Source organism: Cupressus sempervirens, chromosome 1 (genome assembly GCF_028749045.1).
Source record: "Cupressus sempervirens isolate cs-2001-9-10 chromosome 1, ASM2874904v1, whole genome shotgun sequence".
NCBI lineage: Eukaryota > Viridiplantae > Streptophyta > Pinopsida > Cupressales > Cupressaceae > Cupressus > Cupressus sempervirens.
In genome coordinates this window covers 639,466,030-639,489,701 of record NC_143118.1, presented here as the reverse complement: position 1 = coordinate 639,489,701, position 23,672 = coordinate 639,466,030, and positions in this window count along the sequence as shown.

The window sequence follows — 23,672 nt, the reverse complement described above, 5'->3', positions numbered from 1 at the left end:
TCTACAACATAATTTTATGTGCTACACCTTTGTAGGTTTATCCTCTCATCATTGCAATAACTCATATTCTTAATGGAGGATAATCCACTCTTGGTGGATATGTTCCTTGTTGTAAGACTTATCAATGTGTTGACTCCTAGTCAGTCTAGAGGCCTTTATATTCAGGCACTCCTAGTGTAGTTGTACATCAATTGAATATCATATTGTTATTCTAATCATACTTTGTTGGTCCATTCTATGCTTGTGCTTGAGTTCCTTGATCTTGGGTGATTTTTCCCTAGGGAAAATTCTTACAAGGATGAATTTTTGTATCTAAGAGGTAAGTTAGGGGTTATTCCCCTATTTGAAGCTCACTAAATGTAATTTAGTGATGCATCAACTAGAGCATTTTGAAGATCAGATAGTTGATGCAGTATTGACAAAGGCACATTGAAAATGAATCAGTACAGAAGGTACATTGATATTCATTGGATGTTGTATTTGGCATAAGATGTCAAAGAGGGAGAAGTTTTTTGTTATATCTTATAGAATTTTTTCACTTCAAGAGATGTCAAAAAAGGAGAACTTGGCCTGATATCAAAGAATGAAAGTATGCTATCAAAAGAAGTTGTTGAAGACAAAGTTTTATTGATAGAGGGAGAGATTGAAGGCAGAGGGAGTTCACACAAATAGAGGGAGTTCTCAAGGATGAGAATTAGAATGAAACTAAGGATATGTTCCTTACTTTATTATTTCTCTAAAGTTTCATTGTATTATGACATGTTGTATTTCCATCAATGCCAAAGAGGGAGATTGTTGAAAATAATTGATTAACTATGTATTGTCTTTGATGTTACACAAAATCTCATATCATTTCTAGTCAATGTATGCCAAGCTCACTCGAGTGATGATAATAGTTTTCTATGTCTTTTGAGTATTCTAGAGTTTGCCAAGTTCAGAAGACAGTGTCTACCAAGTTCACCCAGTCATCAAAGAAAAGTTTGTAGAAGTTGAGTGTTAACTAAGCTCACTTAGTTAATGAAGGAAATGTTGGATGGAACCAATGTTAACCAAGCTCACTTGGTTACCAAAGGAACTTTGTGAATATGTAGTGTTAATTGAGTTCACCTGGTTAATATAGGAAAATCATTGCATGTTAGTATCTACTGAACAAGGTTGGCTAACAAAATATTTTCTTGTTTCATATTGAGTTTAGTTGTATTTTTTGTTTCTAGCTGACTGAGGAGATGAATATTAATTATTCTAAGTTGTATTCAAGATGACTTGAAAATGTGTAAGATATAAATATAAGGCCAAGTTGAGGATTGATTGTGTGAAACATAATAGAAGATTTAATGATGCTTAGAGGAAGCAAAGTGGAAGGATAAGTAGAATATCCTTGTTGAGCTGCAAAGATACATTCGATCAAGAACGATTAAGTATACAAGCCAAAATTGAGATTTGTAATCAACAATTTAATTGCATCATAAAATAGGTTATCTCATTGTTACTTTCTAACCATTGTAGCAGTGATCTAGATCTCTTAACCAAGTTAGCTTAACAACTATTTGTAAACCCTCTAACAAGGTGGCATTTCTATTTGAAGTGTCTCAAGACCTCTAACAACGCTACTCCTAATAGGGTGATTAAGTCCTCCAACAAGGTCACACTTAATAGTGTTTTTTTTAACCTTTAATAGGGTTGGCTCCTAACAAGGCTCACTTTAGAAGAGCAAAAATTAGTAACTAGTTACAATTGGTATTTTTTCCAAATTGGGCTTCTACATTAAATCTTGTTGTCAATTGTGTTCATGATCTTTCTTTTATATGTATGAAACTAAGTTAAATAAGATTAATCACAGATAATATCTTAAAAAATTTCATGTTAAGTAGTTACTGAGTTGTTTTAGTATTTATAGAGTTACAACAAAATACAGTTTTATTAGAGTTTGATTTGTATTGACATCTAAGGGATCTGGGGTTTAGTTTAGTGGTTACTTATCCACCCCTCCTCTCTTAGTAACTCCTATATTTTCAACAAATTGATTCTCCTCTTTTGATAGTAAATGATTTTGATCTGATTGATGACATGCACAATCTACTTGTTCATTTAATAATTGAGAGTAACAAAAAGTCTACTTGTTGTCTGTTGGAAATCTTAATGGGAAACAAGATACTAAGAGGGGGGTGTATTAGGATCTAAAATACTTTTCTCTAATTAAAAAATTCACACCTAATCTATCTCATTTGTCATTTCTTAAACCATATAAAATATTAATCTTAGATTGGTTTTGACAAGTGAGTGTTTATACACTTAATTCGTTTACTTAGTTCATGCCAAACAAGTAACATATATTGAGCAAAAAATATAACTTAGAGCATACCAAGTAAATAGTGAGTGTCGAGTCACTCATATGATGAGTCATTCAAGTGTTGAGTAGATAGTATGTGCTGAGTGATTTAGGAGTTGAGCAAGCAATGCATGTTGAGTGGTTCAGATATTGAGTAACAATATTGAAGTCATAGTTAGTGTCGAGCACCAGGAACTTTAGATGTTGAGTATCATAATTTTTTCATAGTTGTTTTTATTGGCAAAAACTACTATGTAAACCATTTTTGGGCTGACTTAAGGATTGAATTATGATATTTTGTCGATAAGAACAAATCTTAAGTGGGACTCCCTATGTATTACATGTATCCAATTAGGTAAAGAGAAGGTTTAAGCAGCAATATGGAGAATCATAGTCATTGATTCATACCTAACCCTAAGTCACCTAGGTATGCTTAAGGAGGACAAACCCTAAACTTCTTATGAGGGAATAAATGAATGATAGAGGAGATAGAAAAAGAGTTTCCATGCACAAGCAAAACATTCATGGTGATCAAGGAATTATGATCTGAATTACATTGCAAAATTAGTTAAAGGAGAATTGATGAAGGAAATAATGGAAATTAGAGAGACATCTAATCAAGAAGGATCAAGTATACATTAGTATAGAGGTGATCTAACATCAAGAAACAAAGAGTTAATCGCAAGATCATTGCTAAGACATTCTAATAGGTGAATCAATTAAATCTCTTAACAAAGTAGTCCTAATATGATGTACTGAAATCCTCTAACAAGGTTCTTACTTAATTATGAGTTGAAGTCATTTAACCAAACACAAAGCTAGCAAGGTGTTGAAATACTTTAATAGGGTAAGACCTAATAGTCTTTGTAAGACTTTAATAGGGAAGGCCCTTCACAGGGTAGATCATGTTTCATTATAAAATATTGTAACCTTCATTAGATACACTTTATTACTATAGTAGTGAAGATTTTTTGGTGTCATCCCTACCCCAGTTTTACCTTCTCATTGGAGGGTTTCTATGTAATCATATCTTATGTCATGTATGTGTGAATTCTTACTTCTTTACATACTTTAGATGCATATTCTTTACATGATATTTTAATTTACTTATTGAATATGTGAGATGGATGCATGGTGAAATTTTTACATTTTCCTATTGTAATTCAAACAATTGGTATCAAAGCTAAGTTCTTTGAAAGTAAAGCTTTGTAGCTTTGAGAAAAGATCTTGAAAATGGAAGTCTACAAGTTGGAAAAAGTTATTGAGAACTAGAAAATTGAAATACAACTCATTCTACATTAGTTGAATGAAGTAATAGAATATCTAAAGAAATCATTGAGAAGAAGGAAGGAAATTTGTATTGAGGAGAATGACACACAATACCAAGAGATGGACACTACTAACCTATTTGCAAATGGAAAGTCCATTGAATTTGATGCAGTAGTTGCAAATCTAATGGAAAATAATAGAACCCTAGTTGAAGAGATTAAAAATCTTAAGATAGAGCAAGAATCACAAGCCATATTTACTATGTGAGGTGACCAAATAGAAAAAGAGAGCTATAGAACACAAAGTCAAGATTTAAGATTACAAAAGAGTTTTGATCAGCAGACTAGAAGAGAAATCATTAAAAGTAAACAAGATTTCTCACATGCAATTGGAAATAATGAATCAAGTCATGATTGTTGATCATGAAATAAATAGGAAAGACATTGAGATAGTGACACTAAAGTTGCAAAATGAATAGTTGAGAAATGATCTAAAAAGGGAAAAGGAGTTTGTTGAAGGTTTCAATAAACCAATTGAAGCCATCAAGTACTTTGAACAATTGATGAGATCCCCTAGATCTAACAATGATAAATCTAGATTGGGATACACTAGTAATAAAGAAGGAGAATCATCCAAAAGTGCCAAAGAAAGAAGTAACAAAGGTAAGAACTCCAAACCTACTTGTCATAATTGTAGTAAGAAAGGACATATTGCTAATGTGTGTAGGAGCAAGACTGCAAGTTAGAATGTTAAGTAGAAGAACATGGGTCATTGTCATAAGTGCAACACACAAGGTCATTAAGCACATGAATGCAAAACCAAGACCTTGCACACTCAAAGATTTGAAGGATATTTTTATAACTACCAGAAGTATGGACATAGAGATTTTGAGTGCAGATCCAAACCCAAGTGGTCATCAAACAAGAAATCAAAGGTAAAGAACAATAACAACTATTATAATTGGGATTATAATACAAGTTATAGTTGTCACTACTATCAAGAGTATGGACATGTTCCTAAGAACTATATTAGAACACACTTTAGGAGTCATTGCAAAAGGTGGTTGAGTCAAACCACATATTTTAGCTATTTGAAGATAGGTCACATTAGTCGATATTGTCCAAAAAGGTCAAAAGCACCAAGTTGTGAGTTCAACAAAAGCAAAGGCAAGGTAGATATTGAAAATTTTAGAGATGAGATGAACAAGACATGGAAGAGAAAGGAGGATTGTAGCACATCAAGTAGAGATGGAACTACTTCACCGAATGGGTCAGGTGATCACTGTAGACACCTAAAAACCTTTAGAAAATAAAGTATTTTTATTTTCTGAAAAATTCCTGATGACATCATCATTTATTTATTTATTTATTTATTTATTTATTTATTTTTATGCCATTAAATCCCTTTATATTAATTAAAAATATTTAATTAAGGAATCCCTCCCAAAAATGTTTAAATCTTATTTAAACATTATTTCCTTATTTATTAATTATTTAATTAATAAATTGACCAAAAAACCCAAAATAAATAAAAAATTTAATTTTTGCCCAAAACTTGGCCAATTTCCTTGAGACCACTAACCTCTTCCAAAATCTTCTAATCCTTCTTTAATTTTGATTAAAGGCTAATCCCATCATTTCCTACCCCTAATCCTAACTCAAAATATTTAATTAAGATTAAATATTAGTCCTCATGTTTATTAAAAAAGTTTTAATAAATATCTCCTCAACCCAAACCCTTGAAATAAATAAAACTTTATTTATTTCCTAAAAATCTAATTTATCCTCATCCTAAGAAGTTCTAGACTCTTCTAGAAAGTCTTCATCCTCATCCTAGGAAATTCTAGACTATTCTAGAAAGTCTTTATCCTCATCCAAAGTCTAGACTCTTCTATAAGATGTCTTTAAACCTAATCCTAATCCCCTCCTAACCTTGTCACATTCCCTAAACATGGGTTAAACTTACTAACCCAAGCCAAAGTTAACAAATATCTCCTCCTTCACCCACCCTCATTAAATGCCATCCACTTGCCTATCCCTAAGCTAATCCTAAACCATCCTAATCCATCCTCTAATCATTTGCACAAGCCTAAGCAAGCTTAAAACCCTCCTAATCAAGCCCAAGTCGAAATTTCTCTCATCTCCCTCAAAATATCTCAACCATAAAACTTTATGAAGCCCACTAGGCCATAAATGACTCTTCCAACCCCTTTTATTGCTCTTACAAGCCATTATGAGGGTCTTTATGAAGATTTTATCCCTTGAGCCTCCTTTTTTGACTCATCCTTCCCCTTTCCTCCATCCTCTCACCTTGTGACATGTGTCACTCCCTGATTGGCTATAAAGAAGCACAATCCATGTGCTCTCCTCTCATGCAATCTGAGCCCTCCATGAGCTTTTTCCCATCCTTGCATCTTAGCCCTCAAACCCTCAAGCCCTTTGCCTATTTAAGGAATCCTCTCCCAAGCCATTTTAACACAATCCATGAAGTAAAGTCATAATTCCATTTTAAGAAGCCATTTTACATCAAAACCATACGCTCACACCCAAATTCCAACTCCATTTGAAGCCCTTTTTGAAGCATAAAGCTTGAGCATACATCCTATCTATTTAGAAAAAGCTACTCAACAAGAGAGTTTCTTATTAAGAGAGCCCATTAATGACTCATATTCTCAATTGAGAGCTCATCTTAGTCTATCTTGAAGTTTATAAATTTTGTTTAGTTTGTAGAAGCTTTATTTAAATTTGGTTTCTATTAGTATACTAACATTGCTCATATACATTTTGGCACGCCCGGTGGGACCCCGCATGGGTCATCTTCATTAGCTTTTTTAGTCAAGTTTTGTATGTCATTTTCTAATTTTGGCTAATTTTTCTTTTTTTTGTGATTGGTAGGATTGTATAAATTGGTTTTGTAGGTCCACATGAGCATGAAGAAGACAAAGGAACTCATAGTCTATCTCATAGTATTTGCAGATTTTTCAAGCTTATAGGTGGACAAAGCACTTGGAATTCTTCTTCCTCTTCTTGTCTATATTCTTCTTATTCCATCTACTTCTTCTTCTTTTTCTTGTGGGAGATCTTGGCCATTTTTTTTAAGGAAGCAAAATCATACACACTTCTTTTTAGTGCTTAAAATGAACCCCCAAATCATACTTAAATCCATTAAAAAATTAAAAATTTTCAAAAAAGAAAAAATCTTTTAACAAGTGAAACTAAACCAATCCAATCATTTACATCCTTGCAACATCAAGGTTTTAGATGCATTCATGCACAGTTACGAACACTTCATTTTTGGGAATTTAAAAAGAACTTCAAGTTTCCATTTCAAAAGGTTCAAAATCAACACTAAGTGCACACTAAAATCTAAATCAAACTCAAAGCATCAATCAAGGATAAAATGAACCTCATTTGAGAATGTTTTAAAGTTCTTTTAAAAATCTCATGAAAACTACGAGTCCTAAATGGTTGCCAAAAATTGTCCTAAAAGCTTTGTTATTTGTTCCAAACAAATGTCTTGTTGTAAAATCTTGAATGTTTCTTAGGTTTTTCATGCATCAAAATAATCTAGGAATATCATTTTTGGGCTTAAAATATGAAAACTAGAACACAAAATCTTTAATGAAACCAAAGTCCAAAGAGTCATTTTCACTTTTGAGTCCAAAACAATCTTGAATGATATAAGGTTAAAACAAAGCACTTCAAAGTTCTTAAAACAACACACAAAATCTCAATCTTGAATGCTCAAAGGAAAAAACTTGAATGTTTAATCACTTGTCTTTGAATGCATGTTTCTAAACACACTCTTGAATGCCATGGATTAAAATCAAATTTTCCTTGAATGCATGATTAAAACAACATATCCAATCTTAAATGCCATAGATCAAATAATCATCTTTTGGGGCATAAAAAGAATCCACATTTTTGAAATCTTTTAAGTTATAAAAATTAATAAAGACGCTTTGAGTAAGTTTGTAGTTGGACTCACCCTCTTTAATCACCCATCAATTTAAACATTAGTTGCAATCTCAGCGCCATCTATGGGGATGGGTCTACCTAAGAGGGTGTTAAGTGCTCCACAAAGATCAAACTCCACTCACTTGGGTCTTTAGTGGTTTTTCTAAGTTAGAAAATTCCTTGAATGTGCATTAATCTCACTTACACTTCATTTGGGCATAAAAATTGGACAAATCTTGACATGGAGGGCCTTCGAGCACGCGCTTGGCAATCGAGTTTCACACATCTTTGTTTTGGACTTTAAATAAACTCACACTCAATCTTGAATGCCTAACAATCAATGAACATTGCATGGTTTGGACGCATTTTCAATAACGCTCGCATTTCTTATGTTGACGATCTCTCAACTTTCATTATGCTCATGATGCTGTCAAATTGGAATGAACATTGTATGCCATAATCACAAGTATCTTCAATCTTAGCTTACAAAATCTAAATCATCAATTGGAATAAACACGTGTCTTTTAAAGCCCAAAATCATGTATGTGGTTTTGTTTTACACTTTTTAGGAGGCCTGCTTGGGGATTTCATCACCCCTTGGGATGACCTCAACTCCAGCGTTCTGGCAGAGTATAAAAATCGAGAGGTGAATCCAAAGACACCTCTCTTGGAATCAAGATTTTGTCACTCGGGCTAAGCCTCAAGGAACTTTATACCCTTGAGAAGTGAAAGACGAGAAGTGGGTTACCGCTCCTCTCGGCTGTGTGACATCTTTTTGGTTTCATCTACGGATTTGTGCCTCACGTACCTTATGTATATCGAGGACTCCCTAGCTATAAAAAATTTCATCCTTGTAGAAAGCTTCCTAGGATGTTGGTGTGTTTGACGTGCTTGCTCCAAAATTTTGTCTGCTTGTTTGTTCATAGCTTTTGAATGAATGTTTGCCAACTTTGGTCAAAATCCCAAAAAAGCATAAATCTCCCAGCTCAAGGCATACTTAGCGTAGTCACTGCCTCATCAGAAAATCATCCAAGCTCCCCCGCTGCAACCGAATCTATCTAGTTCCTTGCTTTAGAACAATCCAAAATCCAAAGTCTCTCCAAATCATCCCGCCAACCAGCTAGCAACCCAATCCAAAATCACACCCAAGACTTTAAAGAGTTGTTGTCATTCTGCTTGAATTTGCTATCCAATCAATCTGACCAATCCACCAGCCTCACCAAGGTTATCCCTTTGACAGAGCTTTGTCTAGGGTAATCTAGCTTTGTCATTTGTTATCCCTCATCACCTTGAGCTAAAGGTTGGGATCCACAAGTGGTCAATCTCATGTCATGCCCATAGGATCATTAGTCTATCCTTAAGTTTACACAATCTCCACCAATCCAGCGCATAGGAAAGCAAAACTCACTTTTTGACAGCATGCCCTTGAATTCTTCCATCCATAGGAAAGCAAAAATCTCTAGCCAATCCTCCTTAGGTCTGTCATGCAACTTTGACTCTCCCTAGGAAATCTTTCATCAGCCAATCCAAAATCTAGGCTTAATCCAAATCCAACCATGAGCTTCCATGTTCATCCATATGCAAGACCCCATCCCCTTCCAACTCATTATCAAAACATGAAATCCCAAACCTATCATGATGTGTTTGGTCATATTGCCCTTTCTCCCGCTACATCCTATTCCAATGATGATGAAAATCTTGTTGACTATGATGGGTATCTTGAGAGCCTTAGAGGCCTTCCACCAACCATCCCCCAAAATCCAAGAGTTATTCCAAACTATCTAGTCATGCCATCTGATATCCCAGCTTCTCCTCCATCACCCAATCAACCAAGCTTCCAATCTTCCACCCTCATCACACCAGCTATTCCTATCAATCCACCACCTCCACCTTTGACACATGAGTCTCCAAGGAATCTTCTAGAGGAAATACAAGAAAAGCTGCCTCCAATAGTCGATAAGCCATGTCATCTAATCCAACCATGTGAAGTAGTCAGTGATGAAGCTTCCCCATCTATAATATCACCCCCATCTCCCATAGCTATCATCCCCATACCATCTATCAAGTTGCTTAAAATCCTTCCACTTCCCGCAAGCATCAAATTCCCACCACCCATCGAATAGCTCCAAATCCCATCCACATCTCTTCCTCCAAGCATTATCCAAATCCCATATAATGAACCTCATGCATCCACTCCCATCCATTCCTATCAAGATCTTGTCCAAAAGCATGTTGAAATATCCTCTGACAGAACAACAGATCCCACCATCCCACTTATTCCCCTACATGATCCACTTTTACCATCCCCTCCATATCTAAAACCTACCATCTTACTTACTTCATCTCAAGATCCCTTTCCCTCAGCCCACCCAACTCAAGATCCTATCCTCCCATCTCCTCTGCTTCATGATCATACATCTCCCATAATCCATGATGATAGATCCATCGAAAAAGAACTAATTATCATATCCGAAGCTCCAACTCCTTCAGCTAGTAATGGACTCACATCTTGTGTTCCAAATAATGAACATCATATTGAAAAAAGAAATGAAAATGTATTTCTAGATGTTGGTATCCCTGCTATTCCTGCATGGTCCCAAGTCCTTCCATCTCCACCCCAAAGTTCCCATCCATCTTATTTCACATCTATTTTGGGCCCTCATCCTACTCCTTATCTCCAACCCTCCATTTTTGGTCCATATATCCCTTATCTAAATCCCATACCCTTTCCATCCATTTTGGGTCCTTACATACCTAATATGAATCCTTTATGCCCTCCATCTATTTTGGGACCTACACCTTCCCCATTTCCATCTATTTTGGGGTCATATCCTTGCTTCCCTCCATCCATTTTGGGCAATTATATCCATCCATATCCTATGTTCCAATCTATCCTTCCATCCCCTCAAATCCACTAGCTAGATCATCAAAGGCACTCACCCTTGAATCTCGTCCAACCTTTAAACCCTATCACTCCATAATTTATCCCTCCATCTCCTCCATGCTCTTGTTCCCATCCCATGGCTAATAGAAGCATATTGGATGCCAAAATACAAAATCATAAATCCAAAAATCCACAAAAATCTAAGTCTCAACATGTCCCTTCTAAAATACATGTTCAAAACAAGAAACATTTAATCCCAATCAAAGAAAAAGTCAAGAGGCCACAAAAGCCCAAGCTAAAAAAGTCAAAAATAATGTGGATACCCAAGATGCTCATAAAAGAAATGCATCTCAAAGAAAAATCTCAATTGGCATCCATTCATGCTACTCAAAAAGCCTCATCCATCCATCCTTCATCCAAATCCCCATATAAGCATCCTTCATCCCCCCAATCCACTTTTAGTCCATATGCTTCTTATCCTAAATTTCCCATCCTCCATCTTCCAACTCTACTTTTAGTCCTTATCTTTCTCTTCCTCCATTTTCTCCTCAACCTCACTCAAAACCATCTTTCCCACTACTTTATCACCTCTCAAGGTGTGTGCCAATGATGATCTTTCCATTTTCCTCATCCATTTACCCACAAGCCTTATGTCTTCGCATCCATTATCTATCAAACTCCCACCCACCATTCCACTTGTTCAATCCAATCCTTTTTCATCCATCCTAACAACATTTATGAGCCAAAAATAGCTGAAGAAAGCCAAAATCATTCCAGCTAAGTCCAAAGTCAAAAAGTCAAAAAGTAAAAAAAATAATAATAATAAAGAAAAATAAAGCATCCACTAGTGAAAACTTGGCAATTCAAGCGCCTTGGACAAGTACCATGATGAAAACTTGGCAAACAAGCGTCACGCGTAATCCCACCATCCCCAGCTTAGCCTATCACCCTCATGCTTTTTGTCATCTCTTGACATCCAACTCCATCTTCCAATCTATCCACCTATCCTCCACCCTCCATCTTCCATCTCACACCATCCACTTATCTCCTGCAGCTTCAGCCAACCATCCCAGCTATCATCCATCTCCCTAGCCCCTTCAACTTTTTCCATCCTAGCTTCAATCCTATCACATCCATCATAAGACCTCCTTCCACATGTTATCTTCTGATTAGGGGCACTATATTCCTTGGAGATCTTGTCTTTTGCATCCTCCCTTGTCATTGGTATCTAACTCTGGGCTATCCTCATGCAAACCCAATGTCATCTCTTTATATCCATCATAATCCTAGCTATCTACCATCCTATCCAGCCATCTCATCCTACTCCTCTAGCTATCCTTGGTCACAAAATCTCTCATCATCATTGGATGCATCCTGCCAAATCCATATCTTTCACTATCGCCCCACCCTTAGCTTTCGCATCTTGCACAACATCGAACCATCCCGCTATCCTATCATCCTGACCTTTTTGCCTGCTTGTAACTATCTTGGTCAGCTTTAGCTTGTAAATATCTTGGTCCATCAGCTTGTACATCCTCTTTAGCTTAGTACCATTGTATCTATCTAGCTTTTGTGTTAGTTCCTCCTTGCTCCACATCTTGCACACATTGCACGACCCTTGGTTAGCTATCCCAATGCATCTTTTAGCTAGATCTCATGTCACCAAAGTGTTATCTTTCTTAGTTCATCTTACTAGACGTATCACTCATCCAAATCCACTAGCTTAGGTGCTCTCCAATAGGTCCTTGCAGGATATAGCTTTCCTCATGTATGATCTTGGTCCATTAGTACCACGTCCTACCCATCTTGTTGGCAAACGGTTCTCTTTTGGATTTTCCCTTTCTTTTGATTTGGACTCTTCCCTGTTGGGTCTTGAAATATCTTTTCCAAGAAATCTCCTTGTTCCCTCCTCAAGGTTGCCACGATCTTCCATATTATGGTATGCTATGAATGGGGCAATCTGGGTGTAAGATCTTGATCAAGTCTTTTGTTTGTTTTTCTTTTCTGCTTGTGGGTTACCCAGTGTCGGTTCCACTCTAATTCTTTCAAGATTCATGTGTGATGCTAGGGCAATCCTTGTGTGTTTGTTTTGAGTTAGTTTTTCAGTCCTCTAGATAGTTGGTGAAAAGGCCTTGATGTTCTTGGTAACCTTGGCAATTAACCAACAGTCCTATAGCAAATCTAGTGCTCAACTACATGGTGGTACTTCTCTTTGAAGTATCCCCCCGCTCAAAAAGCTTTAATGGTTTTCCTTCATCTCCATTATCCCCCATCCATATCCAACATCCGTCTCTCCTACCCCAACTTATGCATCAGTATCTCTTTGAATCACTCCTCACCTTTAGCTTTAGGGATCCACAATCCTAGTCTTAGGGATCCACCAATCCAAATCAATCCACCAAGCCTCATCTTTCGAGATCCACAATCCTAGTCCTAGGGATCTCCAAAACCCATCTTCTGCCAATCTAACTCTTTGAAATCCTATTGCATCAGCTTTATAATCCCCTCATCCATCTCCCTATCCTGGATTTCTTTTTATAGCGCTCCGCTCCTTCATCCTCCACCTTCCCTAAAGTCTTAAGCTTGCTTCCTCTTGTGCCTCTGATTCTCCCTTTATCATTCTCTTGTAGTGAGATTTTGAGCTAACTAAATCTCTTCTCTTAAGCCAATCTGAGTCTTCTTGCTCATCTTGGATTCTTGTACTTTTCAAGAAGTCGTCGAGCCTCGCTTTCTCTCCCCACTGCCTCCTTGAGGGGGCATCTTGCCTTCCATTCTATCCTCTTCTGCTCTAGCCTTGGGCATCTTATTTTCTTATCTTTGATGCCATGCCACTTGCGGCATCACATCAAAGAGGGGCAAAATGTAGACACCTAAAAACCTTTAAAAAATAAAGTATTTTTATTTTCTAAAAAATTCCTGATGACATCATCATTTATTAATTTATTTATTTATTTATTTTTATGCCATTAAATCCCTTTATCTTAATTAAAAATATTTAATTAAGGAATCCCTCCCAAAAATGTTTAAATCTTATTTAAACATTATTTCCTTATTTATTAATTATTTAATTAATAAATTGACCAAAAAACCCAAAATAAATAAAAAAATTATTTTTTGCCCAAAACTTGGCCAATTTCCTTGAGACCACTAACCTCTTCCAAAATCTTCTAATCCTTCTTTAATTTTGATTAAAGGCTAATCCCATAATTTCCTACCCCTAATCCCAACTTAGAATATTTAATTAAGATTAAATATTAGTCATCATGTTTATTAAAAAAGTTTTAATAAATATCTCCTCAACCCAAACCCTTGAAATAAATAAAACTTTATTTATTTCCTAAAAATCTAATTTATCTTCATCCTAAGAAGTTCTAGACTCTTCTAGAAAGTCTTCATCCTCATCCTAGGAAATTCTAGACTATTCTAGAAAGTCTTTATCCTCATCCAAAGTCTAGACTCTTCTAGAAGATGTCTTTAAACCTAATCCTAATCCCCTCCTAACCTTGTCACATTCCCTAAACATGGGTTAAAACTTACCAACCCAAGCCAAAGTTAACAAATATCTCCTCCTTCACCCACTCTCATTAAATACCATCCACTTGCATATCCCTAAGGTAATCCTAAACCATCCTAATCCATCCTCTAATCATTTGCACAAGCCTAAGCAAGCTTAAAACCCTCCTAATCAAGCCCAAGTCGAAATTGCTCTCATCTCCCTCAAAATATCTCAACCATAAAACTTTATGAAGCCCACTAGGCCATAAATGACTCTTCCAAGCCCTTTTTGATGCAGGAGCATCCAGAGGTATAAGGGCAATCCTGTGTCACCCAAAAAAAATGTACTTAGACTTAGTTTTTGTTTCATATCTTTACATTTTTGGATACCCATTTGGGTCAAATAAAGGTTCCAACTCTCACAGTTCCACTATCAATGTATTTGAAAATCCTGAAAAAATAGGAGCATGCAATTTGGCCATCATTTTGGTGACCTAGAAGGTGTGAATTGGCCAAATGAATGTAATTGTGATTTAGAGCATTCCAAAATAAGAATCAGGTCAAAAGGCCCCACGGTTTGAAAGTTATTACAATTTTTTGGGTTTTGGAGACCTCCTAAGAATGCTTCAAAGTCAAGTTAGGGGCATTAAATGACCTCAAAAATGGTCAAAAATGGGGGATGAGCGAAGCTTGTCCATAGGGCTATAGAGCACTTCGAGAGCTTTTCAAAAATGTAAACGGTTCGTCAATCGGAGCTACGGTTCAAAAGTTATGCCTCCCGGAAGTTCTATTACCATTTCTAGATTCTTCTAGATTTGTGCCGACTTCTATCACAGCTTCTGGAACCTTCTATTTGGTCGGTGGATGCCTACTAGCACTTTCTAGAATGTGCTCCTAGTCCTTAACCCTCTGGGGTCTATTTAAGGAGATTTCTGGCATTGTAAAAGGCAGTTCGGAGTGGAGTTTGAGAGGAGGTGCCATAAGGAGAAATTATCTCCAGATTTATGCTATTGTAAGCCCTTAGGGCATGTTTTGAAGTTTATTTTCCTGTAGTATTTTTACTAGCTTATTTTCTCAGTTAATATAATTTCCCTTTTCTGTTGTTTCCATTCTGTTCTTGGGTTGTGTCCCCATCACTTTTATTGCTCTTACAAGCCATTATGAGGGTCTTTATGAAGATTTTATCCCTTGAGCCTCCTTTTTTGACTCATCCTTCCCCTTTCCTCCATCCTCTCACCCTGTGACATGTGTCACTCCTTGATTGGCTATAAGGAAGCACAATCCATGTGCTCTCCTCTCATGCAATCTGAGCCCTCCATGAGCTTTTTCCCATCCTTGCATCTTAGCCCTCAAACCCTCAAGCCCTTTGCCTATTTAAAGAATCCTCTCCCAAGCCATTTTAACACAATCGATGAAGTAAAGTCATAATGCCATTTTAAGAAGCCATTTTACATCAAAACCATACACTCACACCCAAATTCCAACTCCATTTAAAGCCCTTTTTGAAGCATAAAGCTTAAGCATACATCCTATCTATTTAGACAAAGCTACTCAACAAGAGAGCTTCTTATTGAGAGAGCCCATTAATGACTCATATTCTTAATTGAGAGCTCATCTTAGTCTATCTTGAAGTTTATGAATTTTTTTTAGTTTGTAGAAGATTTATTTAAATTTGGTTTCTATTAGCATACTAAAATTTCTCATATACAATCACAACTCATCAAACTAAGTAATCAAGAGGTATGTGGGATTGATATTTAAAAGATATAGCATACATTAGTTATAAGGATTTAGTTTTGAAAAGATTATATATGCATGAATAGCTATGTTACTACTGAGCATGAAAAGTTTCATATGATTGTTGAGTGAAATGTTAGTGGATGCTGAGATAAAAAAAATTGATTAGTTGAGGCTAAGCTTGTAGTGGTTGCCAAGCATATGTAAATATAAGTGGATGTCAAGTGAGCTAGAAATCAATTGATGCCAAGCTTATAGCTGAGTAGGCATTTAGCATTAAGTGCAGTATTTTGAGGGCTATTTGATCAATTTCTACTCATTTACGATCATTTAAATTCAAGAAAGAACACAAAAGGCTAAAGATGATTTGGAGAATTTCATTTGAGCATTTTTAGAAGATTTGAATGCCTATTTGACATCATTTCATTAGGATTTATAGAGTATTTGTAGTGTATCGAGCTACACAGTTTCAAATTTTGCAAACCCTAGATATATGTAATGACATCTAGTTCTTCTAAAGAAAAATGTATAGAGGGGAAAGAGGTTTTTAATTTTTAGTTAATTAGTAATGGGATCAAGCAACCTATTTTCAAGGCTATTCTAGCCATAGCTTACAAGCAGGATCCCTCTAGTGTGTTGTCTATGATACCACCGTGAGTCTTGATGATTCAAGATGTTAGGAGTTGTTACACTTGCAAGATTGGAAGCATAGGAGACATGGAAATAAGAGAATAATATGGGAGACTATGTAAAAATAGAGCTTTGAAGGAAGAATACAAGATTTTTGAGAATAAAGGGTTAGCTTGTGCCCTATATTTCCCCAATGTCTTCAAAACTAAGTAGATTAAGATTGTCTTAAGCAGAGTTCATGATAGCTCAATATGGTTAGAAAATGGGCCAGTTAAAATCACAAAGAAAATTTTTCATAGGGTATAGGGTATCCAACCCTAGATCATCCAAAGACTATGAGAAGTGAGTCAAAGGAAATTATTGAAAAGAACATAGGAGCTATGTGGAATAAAAGGGGAATGACCATTAACACTATCATAGATTCCTTGATAGCTTTTGTATTGAGGGTAACAACACACAAGTTTTATAAGTCTAGTAGATTAAATAATGTACCTTGCATTATAGTGGATATGGGATACAAAATTGTAAAGAAGGATCATACCTATGATCTTGCCAAATTGCAGTAGCAACAATTGATTAAAAATCTGGGAGCTATAAGGAAAACCAAGAGTGCTCAGTGTAAATTTGGATCTATTCTGGTATGTGTTTTCTTCTATGTGTAGAATACATTTCATACATTTGGTAAGGTTTCATGGAAGATGAATAGATCAATTTCAGTTCCAATAGGAGAATTCATTGAACAATTAGGTGATAACTTTGAGTCAGTGATGACTAGTTATTTTGAAGATTTTAAACAATCTATGGAGAAGAGATTAAGGATACTAGTCTCACTAGTGGAGAAACATTATGATGATGTTTTCTTCCTGGTTGATACTAATCACACATATGTTCAAGCAATAATTCCTAGAGTGAGATGGCTAAGGCCATTAGGTTATGAGATCAATATTGATGAGGATTCTATAGCAATCACAACATTACTTGTAGAAGAAGTGGACAAGGAAGCCAACGCAGTTGGTAATTATGAGTTGGAAAAATCAAAGATCACTATGGATGTGAAGACTACTTCAGTGATGAGAAAGAAGAAAAAATTGGTAAAGAATTAAAAGAAAAATTAGGTGAAGGTGTCAAGGAAGAAGAAGATGATGATGATAAAGAGGAAGAGTACACATAGGCACAAGCATCATTGGCACTAACAAAAGGTCAAGAGAGGAACAAAAAGAGGAGTAAGTAGAAATTATAGAAGGTTTCGAGGAAGAAGAAGCTAAGGAAGCACCTATAACTACTGATAAGAAGAAAATAAAGTCAAAGACATAAGTAGTGAAAAAACCAAAGAAGGTTGCAAAACCTAGTTAGCCCAAACCAAAATCACCTACCATAGGGGCTAGTACAAGAGTCACTGTACAAAAGGTTAAAGAGGTAGCCGAGTCTAAAGAGAAGGAGGCTAGAGCACAAAAGAGACCAAGGAGGAAGTATGTTGTCCAAGTTGAAATTGATGAGGATATGATTGAATTTGATGACAACAGCCAATTCCAAATGGTGAGTTACAGTCCCTCCTTAGATCTAAATAATTTATGTGAGAATGTTAGAAACAATGCTAATTTATTAGGTTTCTCTCACATTGAGTTTGATAATTTTGGAATGATTGAGAAGAATCAAGTAGAGGAGGTAATATATGTCATGATTGCTACATTTAAGAAGACTCCTCTAGAAATTTCCAACTCCATACCTAAGAGTTTATATGAAAGAGTTGAGAAAAAATGGCATTATTGTTTGAACACTGAAAGACAAATTAGGGAGACATCCCTTTTCTCAAGTTATGCCAAAACTTAGTAAGGCTGAAATGTCTAAATCCATAAAGAAATATGCTATGATATTTGTACCTAAGTGTAGGGCATTTAGCATATTACAAAATAATATAAAGGATGTCATAAAGAAGACCAAACAATTGTGAAAATTGACATATGGATTGATGACATCAAAAGAAGATGATTAGACACCTATTGAGGTAGGAGAAGATGAAGAAGATAACAATGAACAAGGAATAGTTGAGGGAGGTACTAATATGAATATTGATGATTAGGCACCAAGGAAGAGCAACAAATAGAATATAGTGTACAAGATACACAAATGTCAAGTGCCAACCCTCCACGGGTGATAAGTTCAAACACTAAAACTATCAAAGTTAAGGATGTTTCTGATACTACTGATCAAAATATCAATCCCCTAATAGAGGAAGATTTGAAAATGATACTTATCTAATGTACTCTATAGGCCAAATTATGTGACAACCCTATATTGGTAAGTGTGGATGAAATTCAAAAGTTAGGGACTATGACTGTACGGGAGGAAGTGAAAACACAAGAAATACCTACAATCACTCCTCAAGTAACAAGTGTACAACCTTCACAACCCATAGTTTTATATCAAAGGAAGGGGGTAGTAGGTTGCACTATTAGTATAGTCATGGAAGGCACTCTAGTCTCACAAAATGTACAAGAACTTAAAAAAGACAAGGTTGAGATAGTTGGAGAAGACAAGGTGGAAACACTAGTAAATGATGGGACACAAAGCCAAATAGGTCAAGTAGATGCACCTAAACCTCCAACACAAGATCAAGGTGTAGAACTAGAATCAGTATGCAAAGAACATTAACAAATAAAGTAAACATTCACAAACCAAAAACTAAATTCACATATATGCTTAGACAAAGAAAGAAAACAAGAAGTGCAAACCTCACAAGAGAAAACACTCCATGCTTTCTTGATTCTGTAGATGTGTCCTTTTGCTATGGATGTATGCTCAAGATGCTCAAAAGCTGCTTCAATGGAGATGGGTAATGGCAAATTGGTAGCTTTGTGAGCTCTCAATTTGGCATTATAAGGGTATGGTTGATGGCTTTGGTTCTCAAAATAGCATGGTAACTTTAGCTCAAAGATTGTTGATGAAATGGCTTGGGATGGGATTCAATTTATAGGCTAAGGGGTAGAGGGATGGAGGGCTTAGATGCAAGGATGGATGAAGGCTTAAGGAGGGCTAAGATGCACTCAAAGGGGAGCACATGGATTGTGCTTGTTTAGCACCAATGGGAAGGTGACACTTGTCACAAGGAGGATGAGTGTGAGAGGGTAGGGTAAAGGGTTGGTTAAAGGCATGATGAGTGGGGTTGAGTATGTAAGAGGGATGTAAGAGGAATGAGTGTGGAAGAGGGAAGAGTGTGGAAGATGGGTGTAAGAGTCATGAGTGGGCTTGTAAGAGTCTTTATGTTTTGTAAGAGCACTCATGACTTAGTGGTTGGGTTTTTTGAGGGGAGACTTTGGTTTGGATTAGGAAAGTCTTAAACTTGTTTAAGGAATGTGACAACATTAGGGGGTGGATTAGGCTTGGGTTTAGGATTAGATTAGGGATGTTAGAGATGTGCAAGTGGATGGCATTAATGAGGGTGGTTGAGTTAGTGGCTAAGCTTGGTTAGTATGGGTGGATGGGGTGGATTAGGCTAAATGGAGGATTAGAGATAGGTTAGGGGTTTTTGAATTTGAGGATTTCATTTATCAAATAGATTTATTTAATAAATGGAGATTTTTGGAATTAGATAGGAGAAAAGGATTTAATTGATAAATAATAGATTATTTGATTTATCAATTAGGACTATAGATGATTAATTAAATTAATCAACTAGGGGATGACAAAGGATTAATTAAATAGAAATTTAATTAATAATGCCTTTTTAGATAACTAAATAGGATTACTAAAATAGTGTAATCAAATTTAGGTGTCTACACAAGGTGCAACTAAAATCAAAGAGGTAGAAAAGGAAAAGTCTAAAGAGACAAGATTGACACCCATGCCAAAGGAGCTAGTAGCAATCCAAGCACTAGTGACATTACCAGAATCTTGAACTCCTTCTAGTCAAACTCTTTAGAGGCCAACCATAGATGCAACACCTTTTCAATTCTTAGTGTCGATTCCTAGCTCATCAAAGGGAGAAGAAGTAAATACTTACAGAGATGTTATCCTAGATGAAGAGATTGTATTGCCCAAATTTGATTATGCAACAATAAAAATTGAGCATATGGGTGTACTACAAGAGGTCCTAGCAAGGAAGAAACATCAAGAATTGCTTAGAAGGGAGCATAGGTAGAAGTAATCTTTGATTGATATCAAAGATATTTTCGTAGATGCATTTAGTCTACCTACTCCAGATGAAACAAAGCTTATTATTGAACAATTGACCAATATAGTGGAAAGAGTAAGTGACACAGACCTAGATACTAATGCCAAACTATTAGAATGGTCTAAAAAGAAGTTTCAAAATAAATTAAATGAGAAGATGTCTAGTGATATTACACTAACATAGGTTGAATTTCCAACTAAGATAAATAGTGTGAAGAAGGTACTAGAGAACATTTTCCCTTTGTACACCAAATTGTGTAATCCTACACTCTTCACATAGGAGATAAGGAATCACATCTTGAGTTTGGAGAGCCAAATGCAGTCATCCAATACAAAATTGCCCATGTCTCCAACTCAAAGTGAGAAACATTTTAGGACCCTTTTGCAATCCCAAAGTAAGTTAGCAATATTACAAGTAGATAAAGCCAATATAAGGGCTAAACTTATTAGCATCTAGTCTACATTGATTCCTCACATGGAGATTTTACACAAGGAGCTAGGCTATGCAAAAACACTTATGAAGAAAGACCCTATTCTTTCTACATTAGATGTCTTAGTACACCTTGCTACTAAGTTGGCTATCCAAATTAAGTCTTTGGAGGTAGCTTGTGATAATAGGGATGCAACTCTTAAAATTATACTTTAGGTCCATAAATCTTTTTTGGACAAATACACTATTAGTGTATAACCCATTGACATCAATGTCAAAAAGGGGGAGTAAGAGCCAAGGGAGTAAGAGAATGGGGGAGTAAGAGAAAGTGGGAGAGAAAGAAAGCAAGTTTAATAAAGAGAACAACAAAATGCAAAAATTAATTTAGATAGAAAATAGAGAAAGAGTATCAGTTGATGCAAATCTACTCAACATGAGAAATATTTTGATAGAAAGTATAGTATAGAGTAGATCAAACAACTTAGGGGGAGTTATAATATTTTGAGGTATAATTCATGTTTCAAAATTTTTATATTTTGAAATTTTGTATAGAAGCCAAATAGATATCTATGTTATGCTCATAAGAATAACATTATTAATGTATGACCAAGTGTTTTTGACACTCATGTCAAAGGGGGAGATTTTTAATCTTAGATTGGTTTTGACAAGTGAGTGTTTATACACGTAATTCATTTACTTAATACATGCCAAACAAGTAATATATGCCAAGCACAACATATAAGTTAGAGCATGCCAAGTAAACAGTGAGTGTTGAGTCACTCATATGCCGAGTCACTCAAGTGTTGAGCAAATAGTATGTACTAAGTGATTTAGGAGCCAAGCAAACAGTGCATGCCAAGTCATTCAAATTTCAAGTATTGAAATCATAGTTAGTGTCAAGCACTAGGGACTTCAAATGTTGAGTAACACAATTTTTTCATAGTTGTTTGTATTGGCACAAACTACTATGTAAACCATTATTGGGCCAACTTAAGGATTGAATTACAATATTTTGTTGATAAGGATGAATCTTATGTTGGAATCCCTATGTATTACATGCATCCAATTAGGTAAAGGGAAGGGGTAAATAGCAATATGGATGAATCATAGCCATTGATTCATACCTAACCCTAAGTTACCTAGGTCTTCTTAAGGAGGACAAACCCTAAAATTATTATGAGGGGATGAATGAATGATCAAGAAGATAGAAGGAGAGTTTGCATGTGAAAACAAAAAATTCATGGTGATCAAGGAATTATGATCTGAATTACATTATAGAATTAGTTAAAGGAGAATAGAGGAAGGAAATAGTGGACATCAGAGAGACATCTAATCAAGAAGGATCAAGTATACATATAGAGGTTATTTGACATCAAGCAACAAAGTGATAATCACAAGATCATTGCTAAGACATTCTCATAGGTGAATCAAATAAATCCCTTAATAGAGTAGTCCTAATAGGCTATATTAAAATCCTCTAACAAGGTGCTTACTTAATTGTGAGTTTAAGTCCTTTAACTAGTTACACTTCTAACAAGGTGTTGAAATCTTTTAATAGGGTAAGACCTAATAGTCTTTGTAAGCCTTTAACAGGGTAGACCTTTCACAAGGGTAGATCCATTTCATGATCAAACATTGTAACCTTCATTGGATACACTTTATTACTGCATTAGTGCAGATTTATGGGTGTCATCTGCACCCCAGTTTTACCTTCTCACTGGAGGGTTTTTGGGTAATCATAATTTGTGTCATATATGTGTGAAATCTTACTTGTTTACATACTTTAGATGTATATTTTTTACACGCTATTTCAGTTTACTTATTGAATATGTGAGATGGATGTGTGGCAAAAATTTTATGGGTTAAAGTTTAAAGTAGTGATTCACCCCCTACCCCCACCCCCCAAGAGTTTACCTTTCCTATTGTAATTTCAACAATAAAAATAAACATGTAATGCTGAAATGAAATCTATCTAATCATGATATCCATGAGAATAATCAACACATAACACAATTATTTTGGTTTCCCAAAAACACTTCAATATGAAGGTAGAACTAGGTTCGGGATGAAACCCACAAATCTTCACTCTTGCAAAAATAATGTTAACCTATTAGGGTTACAATTTTGATCATATTGGATGATCTACCATGTGAGGGGTCTTCTTTATTAAAATTGTTTGAGATTGTTAGGTCTTACCCTATTAAAGGATTTTACACTTACAATAAAGTAAGGACTCTCTTAAGAGATTTGATATAGGTCTGTTAGAACCACTTTGTTAAGAGATGTTCCCTATTCTTAGTATATTAAAATTGATTCAGTAACTAACCCTTTATTTCACTCTAAAAGCTTATTATGGATCTCCTCTCTTCAAAATCTCAATTTTATCTCCTTATATGATATCTTTGTTTTGTCCTTCACTTATTTGGTTGCACTGTCTGAACTCCTTTTTGTTAAAAATAGATAATACTGAGAGGGGGGTGAATGAATATTCTACAAACCTTTTCCCATAATTGAATATTGTTAATTACTTTATAAATTTCATATGAAATTAAACCAGAAATTTTGAATAGTAAATATAACCATAAACATAGAAAACTCATAAAACCATTGGCCAAGGGAAAACGCTGGTGGAGATGATACCCACGAGATGATTCACTAAACAAAAAGGATCCTATTAAGGATATTGACCCTATTAGGAGTCTATGAAGTCCATATAGTGTCTCAAGTACTTTTTAGAGGACTAGACCTTGTAGAAGCCTCAACCCTATTAGG